The sequence below is a fragment of the Myxine glutinosa genome, chromosome 5, assembly GCF_964187855.1.
Source record: "Myxine glutinosa chromosome 5, kmMyxGlut1.1, whole genome shotgun sequence".
Taxonomy (NCBI): domain Eukaryota; kingdom Metazoa; phylum Chordata; class Myxini; order Myxiniformes; family Myxinidae; genus Myxine; species Myxine glutinosa.
Genome location: NC_136265.1, coordinates 124734400 through 124747581, shown reverse-complemented (window position 1 = coordinate 124747581; position 13182 = coordinate 124734400). Strand labels below are relative to the sequence as shown.

General features: G+C 50.2%; 1 long non-coding RNA gene across 1 annotated transcript in view; it reads right to left on the bottom strand.

Annotated features, from left to right (window-relative positions):
* Positions 1–5069: 5069 nt before the first annotated feature.
* LOC144892057 (uncharacterized) overlaps positions 5070–13182 on the bottom strand; it is a 46163-nt gene continuing 38050 nt past the window's right edge. The window contains exon 2 of the long non-coding RNA XR_013623370.1: positions 5070–5468. This is a non-coding gene — a long non-coding RNA (uncharacterized LOC144892057). The remainder of the gene's footprint in view (positions 5469–13182) is intronic.

Sequence of the window (13182 nt, the reverse complement as noted above, 5' to 3'; positions counted from 1 at the left end):
CGTTATGAACAGCAGGCTGCTCGAACGGCCGGCGCTCATCGCCATAATTGAGCGCCGGCCCGGGCATTTCCCGACCCGTTGAAGGAGCACGGCGGATGACACCGCCGAGCTTCGTGGCCGAACTTGGCGTGGAACCAGCACCAGGTGGTGGAGCTGGAGGAGCGCGGCTGGCTCCGCCAGGCCGGTGGAGTCGACGGGTTTCCCCGCGGTGGCGGTTTTCGCCGCGGCGGTGGGCGGGGCGTGGCGGCGTTCACGAGGTGCGTATCAGCATGCTGCTGAACTTCAGCGTGCTGTAGAAGATGATGCTGTGGAACATCAGCGTCGTAGGCCGTGACGGCCACGCCAACGCTCGCCCGCGTGTCCGAAGCGGCGAAGTACTTGTCCGCCTCGGCCGCCAATGCTCGGGGTTCCGTTAGCCCGGTCCCGGCCAACGCGAGGCGAACCTGCGCTGGAAGTTGGCGACGGAAAAGCGCCCGGAATAGCGAACCGGGGGCTTCGTCGCCCAACAGTGACAGCATATGGTCCATTCGGACCGACGGGCGCGTCTCACCGAGCTCGGGGAGATCCAGGAGGCGGTCGGCCCGTGCGTCGTCCGTGAGGCTGAACGTGGCTAGGAGTAGCCGCTTGAGTGCCTCGTACTTGTGGCCGTCCGGTGGGTGGCGAAGGACGGACACAACTCGAGCGGCCGTGCCGGGCCCGAGGGAGGCGACGACGTGGCAGTAGCGCGTGTCATCGCCGGTGAGGTGCCGAAGCTGAAATTGGGCTTCGGCCTGGACGAACCAGACTTCGGCCTGAGCCTCCCAAAATTCCGGAAGTTTGACGAAGGCGGCCATGGCGATGGCGTCGCGTGTGGAAGGATCACTCCGGCAGATCCAACGTCGAGGGTCACCAGTAAAGCGCGGCGTTACGCGCGCTGCTTGTGAGCAAGGAGGAAGCCGACAAGCGGTAACATATAAACGTCTTTATTGTAAGACTACACTGTAACACTGAACTCCTCCGGGCTGGTCGCCCGGTGTATATCATGAGGCCACGCCTACCCCTCGGGCGTGGCCACCGCCCACTTGGTGCGTGGAATGATGTCACCACGCCAGTGGGCTTTTGTGTCCGCCACATGTGTATATATATATATATATATATATATATATATATATATATATATATATATATATATATATATATATATATATATATATATATATTGCCACGGTTTTGAGATTGGCACATAGGCCCATTTGTAGTATAGTTATGTCTTAGTATGTGTAAGAATAGGCCATTTCCCCTCTTAGTGCCTGCGTTGTGTAAGGACAGAAAATAGGCTTTACTTGCCACCGATTTCCCAGCCACCCTAGCCTCGATCCAGTTTGTTAAGCATTGGCTGCCCGCTCAGTTTGTTAAGCATTGGCTGTCCACTAGTCGAGTAACACGAGGTAGGCCTAAAAAGGGTGGGGCCGGCGTTGAGGTCGGGGCGGAGTCGAGGCAGAGCGTCAGAGGCGATGACGGTAAGAGCCACCAGCCAATCAGGGCTCTAGCGGCATGGCGTGAGAGGGCGTGGTGAGGCGCGTCTGGTAAGTTCGGGAAGGTTCGCGGGGCGTGCCTATATAAGTCGGTGCGCAAAGCCCTCAAGAGGACTTTTGAGGGAGAAGGCCTTGGGAGGTCTTCGTTGTATAAGCAGGACTTTGAAGGATTTGAGGACTCGCTCGCTTTGAGGCTTTGAACTGTAACTCGCCATATTACATACGCGCCAGAGGGGAAGAAGGAGAGGCGTTGGCGATACGAGTACACGGCTGCAGCCAGACGCGCCGGTGGCGAATAGCGCCTACTTCAGCCACGCGAGTAGACGCGGATAAACCTGCGAGTGATTAACCGCCAGCCGCACCAGAGCCGGCCCCCCTACCGTTCGCTCCGTGATAACTCGCTCCGTACAAGACGACATGCGGAGAGCTCCTGCCTTCTCCTCCTTCCATCTACACGGAACGTGCCGGGGACCGGAGAGAGCTGCACGGAAGCCATCCCTGGACGCGGTGAGCATCAACCTGCTCATCAGCAAGCCCCGTGTGAGTGTGTGTGTGTGAGACGGGCCCATTTGTCCTGGGTATTAAGTAAGACTGTATAAGGCTGATCTGTGTCCCCTTTTTCTTGAATCATTGTGTATAGTGTAAATAAATCTGTTCTTCCTTTCTTCCCAATTCGATCACCTTTGTGATTTCGCCATTGACTAAGCGTGGTACGAATGAAAATCGCTTGAATCGGGTTCCACCATCATAATAGCGCGAATCACGTGTACGCAACCGCTCAGCGTTTCACCAACACACGTGGTTCGTGCAGGGCTTATTTCCTCGCTTCCAGGGCAGCGCGAGTATTTAGGTAATAACGAATTTGGTCCTAATACCCTATTTCGCGCTGTCCGGAAGGGACGTCATAGGTCCCGGGTCCCACCAGGCCAGTCAAAGACAAGGGGACTAATCCCCCTTTGGTAAGGGGAGAAGGCCGGCGGCGGATCCGCAACAATATATATATATATATATATATATATATAGTGTATATATATATGTATATATATATATATATATATATATATATATATATATATATATATATGTATTTATATGTACTAGGGCATGCCCGTACTATATATATATCTAAAATTATATCCCCCCCCTCTATTTACATGAAATGGTTTGGTCCATTCGCAAAGCCAAAGCGAACAGCTTGCGAGTACGGTGACAATCCCCCCCCCTCTATTTACATGAAATGGTTTGGTCCATTCGCAAAGCCAAAGCGAACGGCTTGCGAGTACGGTGACAATCCCCCCCCTCTATTTACATGAAATGGTTTGGTCCAAAGCGAACGGCTTGCGGAGTTTGGTAAAGAAATCGCCATAGCTCGGTAACTACTTCTCCGATTAATATGAAACCTTGAAAAGGCACATCCTCGGGTCCCCAGCAATATACCTGGCAAGTTTCAAGTATATCGGACCCGTGGTTGTCGAGAAACAGCGGTCACAGACAAACACACAGACACACACACATACACACACACATACACACACACATACACACACACATACACACACACACACACAGAGATTACTGGAATTATAGATAGATATATACAGACTTGGCATTTAATATGGAATTTTTTTTTTTCTTGACTTGTGCTTACTTTCTTAACTCAGTATATCAATCTGGTGAGTTTCTTTTACACTTTGGTGATTTATTTGTTAAAACAACCATGTCACTGATTGTCTGTCGCAGCAAGAAGTCAACAACAGGATTATATCACAGGTGGCGTGGCAAAATGTACGGACAGGTGCATTTGATGATTGGCTTCACAGTCGGGTATACAAGGGCTGTTGCGTTCTGTATTAGTGGAAAACAACGGCTGCACGTCTCCAAAAGTTATTGCCGCTTCCTCTGGAGATGGTCCGTCAACTCGACAATGCTGTTTGTCATGGAGTGGTGGCTTTACGAAATTACGGCATGAAACAGCATGCTATTGCTCGGCAGTATGGCATCACTCAAGGTCAGGTGTCAAAGATCCTGAAACGAAATGCTCAGAGGGGTGTCCCTACTCCAATACTGAGGCCAGGACGTCCCCGCAGAACCACAAGGAGGGATGATCGCCAGCTGCACCGGTTAGTCCGTAATGGCCATACCAAGTCAGCAAATCGGCTTAGGGCTGAGTGGCAGCAACTGACAAATGTGCCTGTATCCAGAAGGCTAGTCAACCAACGACTGGTTCAAGCAGGCTATCGTGCCAAGCGTCCCCTGAGAAAGCCACGCCTGACCAGACAACACCACCAGCGCCGAGTGCAGTGGGCCAGAGAGCACCGTCAATGGCAGCCAGGCCACTGGAATCACGTGAGCTTCAGTGACTAGTCTAGATTTCTGGTCTGTCGTCAAGATGGCCATGTCCGAGTGCGCAGACAAGTGCATGAAGCCTACAACAAAGATTGTATAGTGCCAAGAGTCCAAGCTGGAGGTGGTGGGGTGACCGTTTGGGCTGCTTTTCATGCAGGGGGCAAAACTGAGCTGGTTGTTCTGAATGGAAACCTGAACCAGTTCAAGTACAGCGCCATTCTGGAAGAAACATTGCTTCCATTTGCTCGTGCAGCCTTTCGAGGAAGCTTTGTCTTCCAAGGTGACAATGCACGGCCTCAACGTGCTCGCATGATCCAACACTTTCTTGCTGACCGTGGTGTAGAGCATATGGAGTGGTCTGCCATGTCCCTGGATATGAATCCGATAGAGAACTCGTGGGCAGAATGAACGCGTCAAATCGACCACTTGGACCAGCAGCCGACCTCTGTGCGTGAATTGCACTAGGCTATTGTCACTGCATGGCAAGCGATTCCTGTCCAAACCTTGGCAAATCTCGTGAACAGCATGCCTCAACGTGTACGTGCTCTCATGAATGCTCGCGTGGGTTACACGAAGTACTGAACTCTAATTTTACTGTCCGTAATCCCAGTCGTAATTTAACTTTTGTTTTTGTTAAAAAAATTTTTGGCTAATGTGCAAAATAAAGACATACTTCTGGAAAACGTACAGAAGTTTAACATAGTACTGTCCATGAATTGAGTTCGATATCAGTTTACATCACTTTCAAGGATCAATTTATTTGCTTCGAAATGTCAAGTGTGGTTTTTGTTTCTTTTAAAGGTCACATTAACAAAATCTAGAATCATTTCAACATAATTCCAATGAACTTTTGGTTCTAAGACATCTTGAAAAGTAAGTTCACCCCCCCCAAAAAAAATAATTCCATATTAAATGCCAAGTCTGTATATATATATATATATATATATATATATATATATATATATATATATATATATATATATATATATATATATATATATATATATATATGTATATATTGTTGCAGACGCGGTTTTAGATGTTATTTTATCGAGCGGTTTGGTATTACCGCGTCCGAACAGTTACTCCCCGCTTAGAACCCGATTTCACCCAAACGTTGGCCGGATCGCACCGCAGCTAGTCAATAGGGAAAAGACAAAGGCGACACGGATGTGAAGAAGAAGAAGGAATAAAACGAGAAGACGTACAGACGAGTAATGGGATTTATTATTTACACAAGCAAAAAGGAGCAATCAAGGTTTATTTACAACACATAAGATGCAGGTGACACAGTGCAAATATTAACTTATACCAGCTTAATTAACCCAGGACAGAACAAACAGAACAAACTCACGTACACAAGAAGGATGGAAAGGCAGGAGGTGGATGGCTGGAGGGAGAGGGAGGTCCAAAGGGGTCCTGCAGCTCAACCGGCGCGTTTAGCAGCCGCCGTTCCTTTACGGTCCTGCTCCAAACCGCCGTCCAGGCCCCAAGTGGCTGTGGGGTGTTGTTGCTGCTGTGGCCTCCGCTGCTTTCCCAGGACTTGTCTGACGCGTCTGGTCCAAACCCTCAACTCTTTCTTGGTTCACTCACTCCTCACCACCGACTCTTCACCGCAACCAACGCAACCACTGACCGCCACCACCGACTCCTCACCGCAACCAACTGACCACCGACTCCACTGACTGACTCTTCACGACTCTCTCTCTTGGTGACCAACTCACTTGCTTCCTGCGTGCGCGCCTTTATAACGCCTCCGGCGATTAAGCCGCCGGCCTTTTGGACACGCCCATCGGGGTGCTCACCTCGGCCCTGGTTGGTCGCGTGACCCTCTGGCTCCGCCCTTGATGAGGACGGGCGGGCACGCCCCCTCTTCCCCTCTAAGACGAGGTGGAGACACGCCTTTCTTCCCCGACTCGAGCACATGGTCAATGGTGGTTTTGGAGGGGATGTAATATGGGCAATCGAGGCTCGGCAATGACGAAAGGGGATGTGAAGGAAATGGGGATTTTGGGGATGGGAATGAAAGGGGATCTATTCTCTTTCACTGGTGCAATGGAGTACTTCAATTAATGGGAGACACAGCCTTACTCTAAAACACAGAATAAGAGATAACTATCAACAGGGGTATTCTATTATTTGGCTGATGTGTATGCTTGTGGACTAATTATGGGATGCCCCTTTCACCTTTACACAGCTCCGGAGGTAGGGGGGCGCAGAATAAACAATAATAATAATAGTACAGCACACAATCAAAAAATATACAGTCCTCATCTCCGCAACACTGCACCCTCCTCCTCTTAGGCACGTCCCGGGCCTACAACTTTTATTTTTAGTGTGACACGTAGGTGTAGTTCCCTCTACTTTTAACCTGACCCTGAGTGCGACAGCTTTTTTTTAAAACATAAATAAATGTGTCCCGCTGCTCCATTGCACCCTGCCTAACAGACTTACGCCCACAGTTAACCGAATTGCGGAATGGTCTTCAAACTATACACTGACGGTGGGAAGCATTATTTACAATGACGCTATTTTTATTTACAAAACTAACCCAGGACCTGTGATTGTTCTTTCTGGGGGGGAGACAGTCTGCTCTGCATCAATGCACCATTAAAGCACCCAAAAACGCACCAATACATTCTCAAGCACCAATCAGTGCAGTCACCACTGTTCATCAATAAAATAAAACCAACAAACCCAAACCCTGCAGGTGTCTCTTGCTCTTCGGCTCCCTCTGCTGGTGATTATTATTTGTTCTTCTACATGTTGTCATTCTTTCATTTTCTTACTGGCGGCCTATTTGAACTGAAAAATGCACCCAATGTGTCCTTTTTATTTGATTTTATTTATAGCCCACAGGGCCGACTAGTGTGGTTCACCTGTGGGGCATCGGTGCCCTGTGGCCAAGGTCCGCCAGCAAGATTTCGGGCCCTCATGGCCGGTTCCAGCAGAGGGGCCATGCCCCAACCCATGGGGTCCATAAGTGGTGCTCGGCCACAGACATGTGGTCCATAATGTGGTGCATCGATACAGACAGCTGGTTCTGGGAATTTCGGGCGCACAATGGCCGACCCACGCACGCTCCCCTCGGCACCCAATGGCGCACAGGTCATGTGGGAGACAAAAGGGGAAAGACAATTGAGCGAGGGGTAAGGTCACAAGGGTACACATCAATAAGGCAATGCAAGGCGAAATGCGTACGGAGGGCGAAGTGAGAAAGCTCGTCCCTACCGTACGTCACCCCCCTGTCACCTACCCTACCCTTGCCCTTACCCCAAATGTACAAAAATCTACACATTTACAAATTCGTCACTACTGTCACGTCTTCCCCACATTTCCTCTATACCAAATTCGTCGCCACAATCCCTCTACTTCAAAATTTGCCATCACCCAATTCGTCATCAATCCTCATAAGGAGGGAGAAATGGAATTACGCACAATTTCACACCCACGTCATGATGCGTCTCACAATCCAAACATTTGCACAGTAAAAATAATTAAACATGGCATGGTGCGGAGTACCTGTCACCTCAGGTGAGTGGATGCAGATGGTGCGAGGAGACTTCATCCTAACTACTTTCTAAATGACATTAACACACTTTACACTACCCGGGGTCTTTTCCTGCCAATCCATTGGCCACTTACACTATGGGTTCTAAAAACCAATTCCCATTGACCAAACTGTGGTGCTTCTCAATTTGGGGTCTCACTCCCCCGATTCATCTCCCGGTGCCTCGCACAATTTCTGGGCTGCGACGTGTAGCTCTCCCAGCAGGTCTACCCACCTGCACACCTCCACCACTGCAGTTGCCACCCGAGCTTACCTAGCTCCTCACCCTAACCTAACTAACTGGGGAAGGCCCTCTCCTGGCTCTGTCACCCCCTGGTGCCCTCTGGCACTGGGCTACCCGGGTCCGTCCTCCGGATCCTCGGGCCCCATCCACAACTACCGGCTCCCAGAGCCCACCTGCGGCCTCACCTGGCCGACATCCTCACAGTGGTGGAGTGCCCAAACCAACTACACACACTAACAGGCTACACGCCCAGCCATTTCCACACACTAATGCACCCATCCAAAGTCCATTCTTTCACCCGCACCACAGATGCCAATATCCAACCACAATTTACCTGTACCCTCTACCTAACACTTACACTACCCGCCCCGGGTATCCGTGATGGGGGTCCACTCTTCCCCCATTCACACCTTCGCACCATCCACTCCACTCCATAGTTTCCACCATACTCACTCCACGACCATCCATCCCAATACTCCATACCATTTATTCCATACACCTGTCCTTCATTCACCTGTTGTTGCACACCTGTGCAATCACACCTGGTGCCACCTGCACCCTCCTCCTCTTCTTGGACCAGTTGGTCAACACAACACGCAATCACCACCACTCACTCATACACTGCTCCACACACCTGTTCAGTTGCACACCTGTGCAATCACACCTGTTCAATCCTCAACCACACGGCATCATCTCCGCTAACTACTCCCCTCTGAAACTTGCGCTTCCCAGTCGTCCCTTTAACTATTGCGCTCCCTCGTCATTATAATCCACACTAATCTACCTGCGTCCCCACTACAGGTATCAGTCACTAACTAACCTTAACGTTACCTAATGTCATCTCTCTAGATCCCTATCAATATAACCTAACCCACCCGAGCTAGTTTTCACTGCCATACACCCCATAAACTATAGCTCCTTTGCCCCACGTCTGTGAGGGATGGTGGATTTGCCATCCCACCACATCGGGGGTCTCTCACTATCAATTTCGCACACCTAAATCCAACCAATCAAAAATTCTGCCAATCACCGTACCAATCATCAAATTTCGCCTTTTTCTAACTTTTGGGTCCAAAACACTATCCTCATCACCCGTCTACTTATTACATCCTCTCGGTGCGCCAATTCACGTCGACAGCCCGGCTTCGTACAGCCGAGCAATGAATACGGGTTGTTTTGTGCCAGCGGCTGGATACGTCCCGCATTCGTGGCAGGGACGGGGGCTTACCCGGGCCGAGATCCCACGCACCACCTCGGCGTGGAGCCATCCAATGTCCCGATCTCGACCTGCCGGCACGTCTCAATAGAAAGTGGTCGCCATGACGACCCTTCCTATCGGGCTGCCCGCTCCGCCTAGTGGATCCCGGTTTCGGTCGTTCCACGCGAGGCCCAGCGTGGATCGCGCACGGCGGTCCTTTCGAACCCGCCGTGGCTCGGATCCCCGCTGGTTCTCGCGGCACGCGAAGCCCGGCACGCACCGAGGGCCCGATTCGGCTATAAGTCGTTCTAACCTCTAACCCGGTTACCGTCGATGCCTCACCTGGATGCTTACACGCATACGCTACCCCTTTCTTGCTCATACCTCCAGCTGTTCCCATGCTCCTCGTACCTTTCCTTGCACACCTCGGTACACTCATTCCGCTCACAGACTTGGTCACACATTCGTCGCTCGCACACCTCACCAACACACCTCTTCGCGCCCCCTCCTCGGTCACCTCCTCTGTGACAATCACAGGTGTGCTCTCACTCGCACACCCAACCACGTGCCTCACTACCAATTCCAGCGTGCATTCCCACTCACGCTCTACCATTCCAGGTGTGCATCCTTCCATTCCAGGTGTACATCCTCGCTCACCTGTCACAACCAACTCACGCTCCTTGTCACTCTCACTACTCTCACCACCACTCTTGACAACGCACTCACCCTTACTCCCGACAGCGCACTCTTTCCTCATGCACCTGTCCGTTACACACCTTTCTCGCGCATCCTCTTGCGCACACTCTTTCGTTACTTCCTCCGTAACACTTACCACACCGCGCTTCCATGTACCCCCTCGCACACGCGCTTCGACCAACTCACTCTTGACGGCACACTCACTCCTCGGCGTGCACTTTTTCCTCACACACCCCATGGTCGGACATTCTCGCACACCTCTTTTTTCGCACACCAGACCTGTCGCACACTTCACCAACGGCCTCTCACGAACACCCGGATCCAAACCAATCCCCAAGCCGACTGAAGCTTTCCTCACATCATATGCATTTCCTCGTATATCGCCACTCACCTTGGCACCTCGTCTCCGCACCTCCTTCACCACCTGCAAACTCTTTATTTGGTTAGTGAGCACAACATCACGATTTGAGCACCGACCTTGAACATATTCCATCACCTCCTCCTGTATTTCTCTCTTAGTTTCTGTCCGTCTCTTCTTAATTTCACTCACCCCCTCTTCCACCTTCTTTAACTTTTGCTTCACCTCTTTTATTTCCCGGTGCGTCTCCTCAAGTTCGTCCTCTAAGGCTACCTTGACCGTTTCTATGTGCGTCCTCACCTCTCGGTCCTTCGTCTCCATTATCTCTGTCACCGCGTCCACCCTCATTGTCAGTTCCTCACGTACCATCTGACATTGCCTCTGCGTCGCTATTAATTCGTTTTTAATTTCTTTTTGTGTCGCCTTTAACCCTCCTAGTACCGCAGTGTTCTTTTGAACCTGCTCCACTAGTTCTTTTTGTCCCTCCGTCAGCTGTTCCACCTCCTCCATCAGATCTTCTATTCCCCCTTGTAACTTTGCCGTATTATTCCTCACTTCTTTCTCCATACGCTTCTCACCTCGCTTTACCTCCTCGCGTAGCCCCGAAACCTCCTCCCTCATCTCCTCCCTTTCTTTTGTAGATGCCGCCCTCATCTGTCCCAATTCATCCCTCTGAGCATCCAGTTTGGTTTCTACCCCGATTTTTACCTCCTCTATCTGCTCTCCCATTTGTTTAATTTCTCGGGCGGATTGCTCCCCTATCTCCCGCAATTTGTCTTCCATCCTATTTTCTAGCCCCATTAACCCATTCTTTACCTCTTTTATCCCGTTGTCTAACACCTCACCGGTACCCCTCACTTCGTCCCTCATTACCCCCATTTGGCCCTCCAATCGCTCACCCAATCGCTCACCATCAGCCCTCATTACCCCCATTTGGCCCTCCAATCGCTCACCCTGAGCCTCTATACTGTTTTTCAAACCTCCAATTTGGTCTCCCATTTGTCCCATAAGGGCCCTCATTTGCAGGAAAAAAAGGTTCGAATCCACCAGCGGCGCTGCTACGGTCGCGGGCGTCGTGGCCATGTGCGAGGCGCCATTTTGCGCGCCCGTAACCTCGTGCGCGAGGGCGCCATTATGTGCGCCTGATACCCCCTCAACCGCCTCCTCATTGCTCCCCTCCATTTGATCCTGGGTTACTCCTAACCCCTCTTCTAGCTCACCCACCGGCATTCGATCGCCTTGACCAGCCATGGCGCGATTTCAAAATTCGGGTTTTATGAAACAAAACAAATTTCGGCCGCTCCAAATTTTGACCAAATTTTTTCTAGATGTTTTAAAAATTTGGTTCGGGCCCCGAATCTCACTCCCAGACACCAATTGTTGCAGACGCGGTTTTAGATGTTATTTTACCGAGCGGTTTGGTATTACCGCGTCCGAACAGTTACTCCCCGCTTAGAACCCGATTTCACCCAAACGTTGGCCGGATCGCACCGCAGCTAGTCAATAGGGAAAAGACAAAGGCGACACGGATGTGAAGAAGAAGAAGGAATAAAACGAGAAGACGTACAGACGTGTAATGGGATTTATTATTTACACAAGCAAAAAGGAGCAATCAAGGTTTATTTACAACACATAAGACGCAGGTGACACAGTGCAAATATTAACTTATACCAGCTTAATTAACCCAGGACAGAACAAACAGAACAAACTCACGTACACAAGAAGGATGGAAAGGCAGGAGGTGGATGGCTGGAGGGAGAGGGAGGTCCAAAGGGGTCCTGCAGCTCAACCGGCGCGTTTAGCAGCCGCCGTTCCTTTACGGTCCTGCTCCAAACCGCCGTCCAGGCCCCAAGTGGCTGTGGGGTGTTGTTGCTGCTGTGGCCTCCGCTGCTTTCCCAGGACTTGTCTGACGCGTCTGGTCCAAACCCTCAACTCTTTCTTGGTTCACTCACTCCTCACCACCGACTCCTCACCGCAACCAACGCAACCACTGACTGCCACCACCGACTCCTCACTGCAACCAACTGACCACCGACTCCACTGACTGACTCTTCACGACTCTCTCTCTTGGTGACCAACTCACTTGCTTCCTGCGTGCGCGCCTTTATAACGCCTCCGGCGATTAAGCCGCCGGCCTTTTGGACACGCCCATCGGGGTGCTCACCTCGGCCCTGGTTGGTCGCGCGACCCTCTGGCTCCGCCCTTGATGACGACGGGCGGGCACGCCCCTCTTCCCCTCTATGACGAGGTGGAGACACGCCTTTCTTCCCCGACTCGAGCACATGGTCAATGGTGGTTTTGGAGGGGATGTAATATGGGCAATCGAGGCTCGGCAATGACGAAAGGGGATGTGAAGGAAATGGGGATTTTGGGGATGGGAATGAAAGGGGATCTATTCTCTTTCACTGGTGCAATGGAGTACTTCAATTAATGGGAGACACAGCCTTACTCTAAAACACAGAATAAGAGATAACTATCAACAGGGGTATTCTATTATTTGGCTGATGTGTATGCTTGTGGACTAATTATGGGATGCCCCTTTCACCTTTACACAGCTCCGGAGGTAGGGGGGCGCAGAATAAACAATAATAATAATAGTACAGCACACAATCAAAAAATATACAGTCCTCATCTCCGCAACAATATATATATATATATATATATATATATATATATATATATATATATATATATATATATATATATAAAAAAATATATATATATATATATATATATATATACCAGTGGTGCATGCTTACACACTGCAAGCACCTACTTGGGTGCATCCTATGTGCAGACATATTAAATGTCAACTTTATATTCAAATAACTGACCATATGTGGCATTGGAGTATCAGGAAGAACCCAAATGGACTAAGATGGAGTCATCATGACAAAGCTGGATAGTATTCGGGTGTCGGCTCCTCGTCTATCCTCAAACCCATCCAGGCACCAGCAGGTGAACCTTACAAAAACGATATGCAAGATTCACCCCACCATAGACAAGGAAAAAGGAAAGAGAGATGGAGAAGGAAAAAACACGCACACAAACAGAAAACACAGGCACACACGGATGTGGATACGGATAATTTGAGACCTGGGAGGACTCCGTTCCACCTTCTGAAACCCGCATATGGAGATAACAACCATGAACATACCTTTCATTATCCAGAAATACCATGGTGTTTCTCTCGACTTACCACCACAGAATGTACACAGGAGTTCACCAGCACACAAACCAATTCACTGTTTGTGGTGAAGTTCGAGTTCTGCTAAA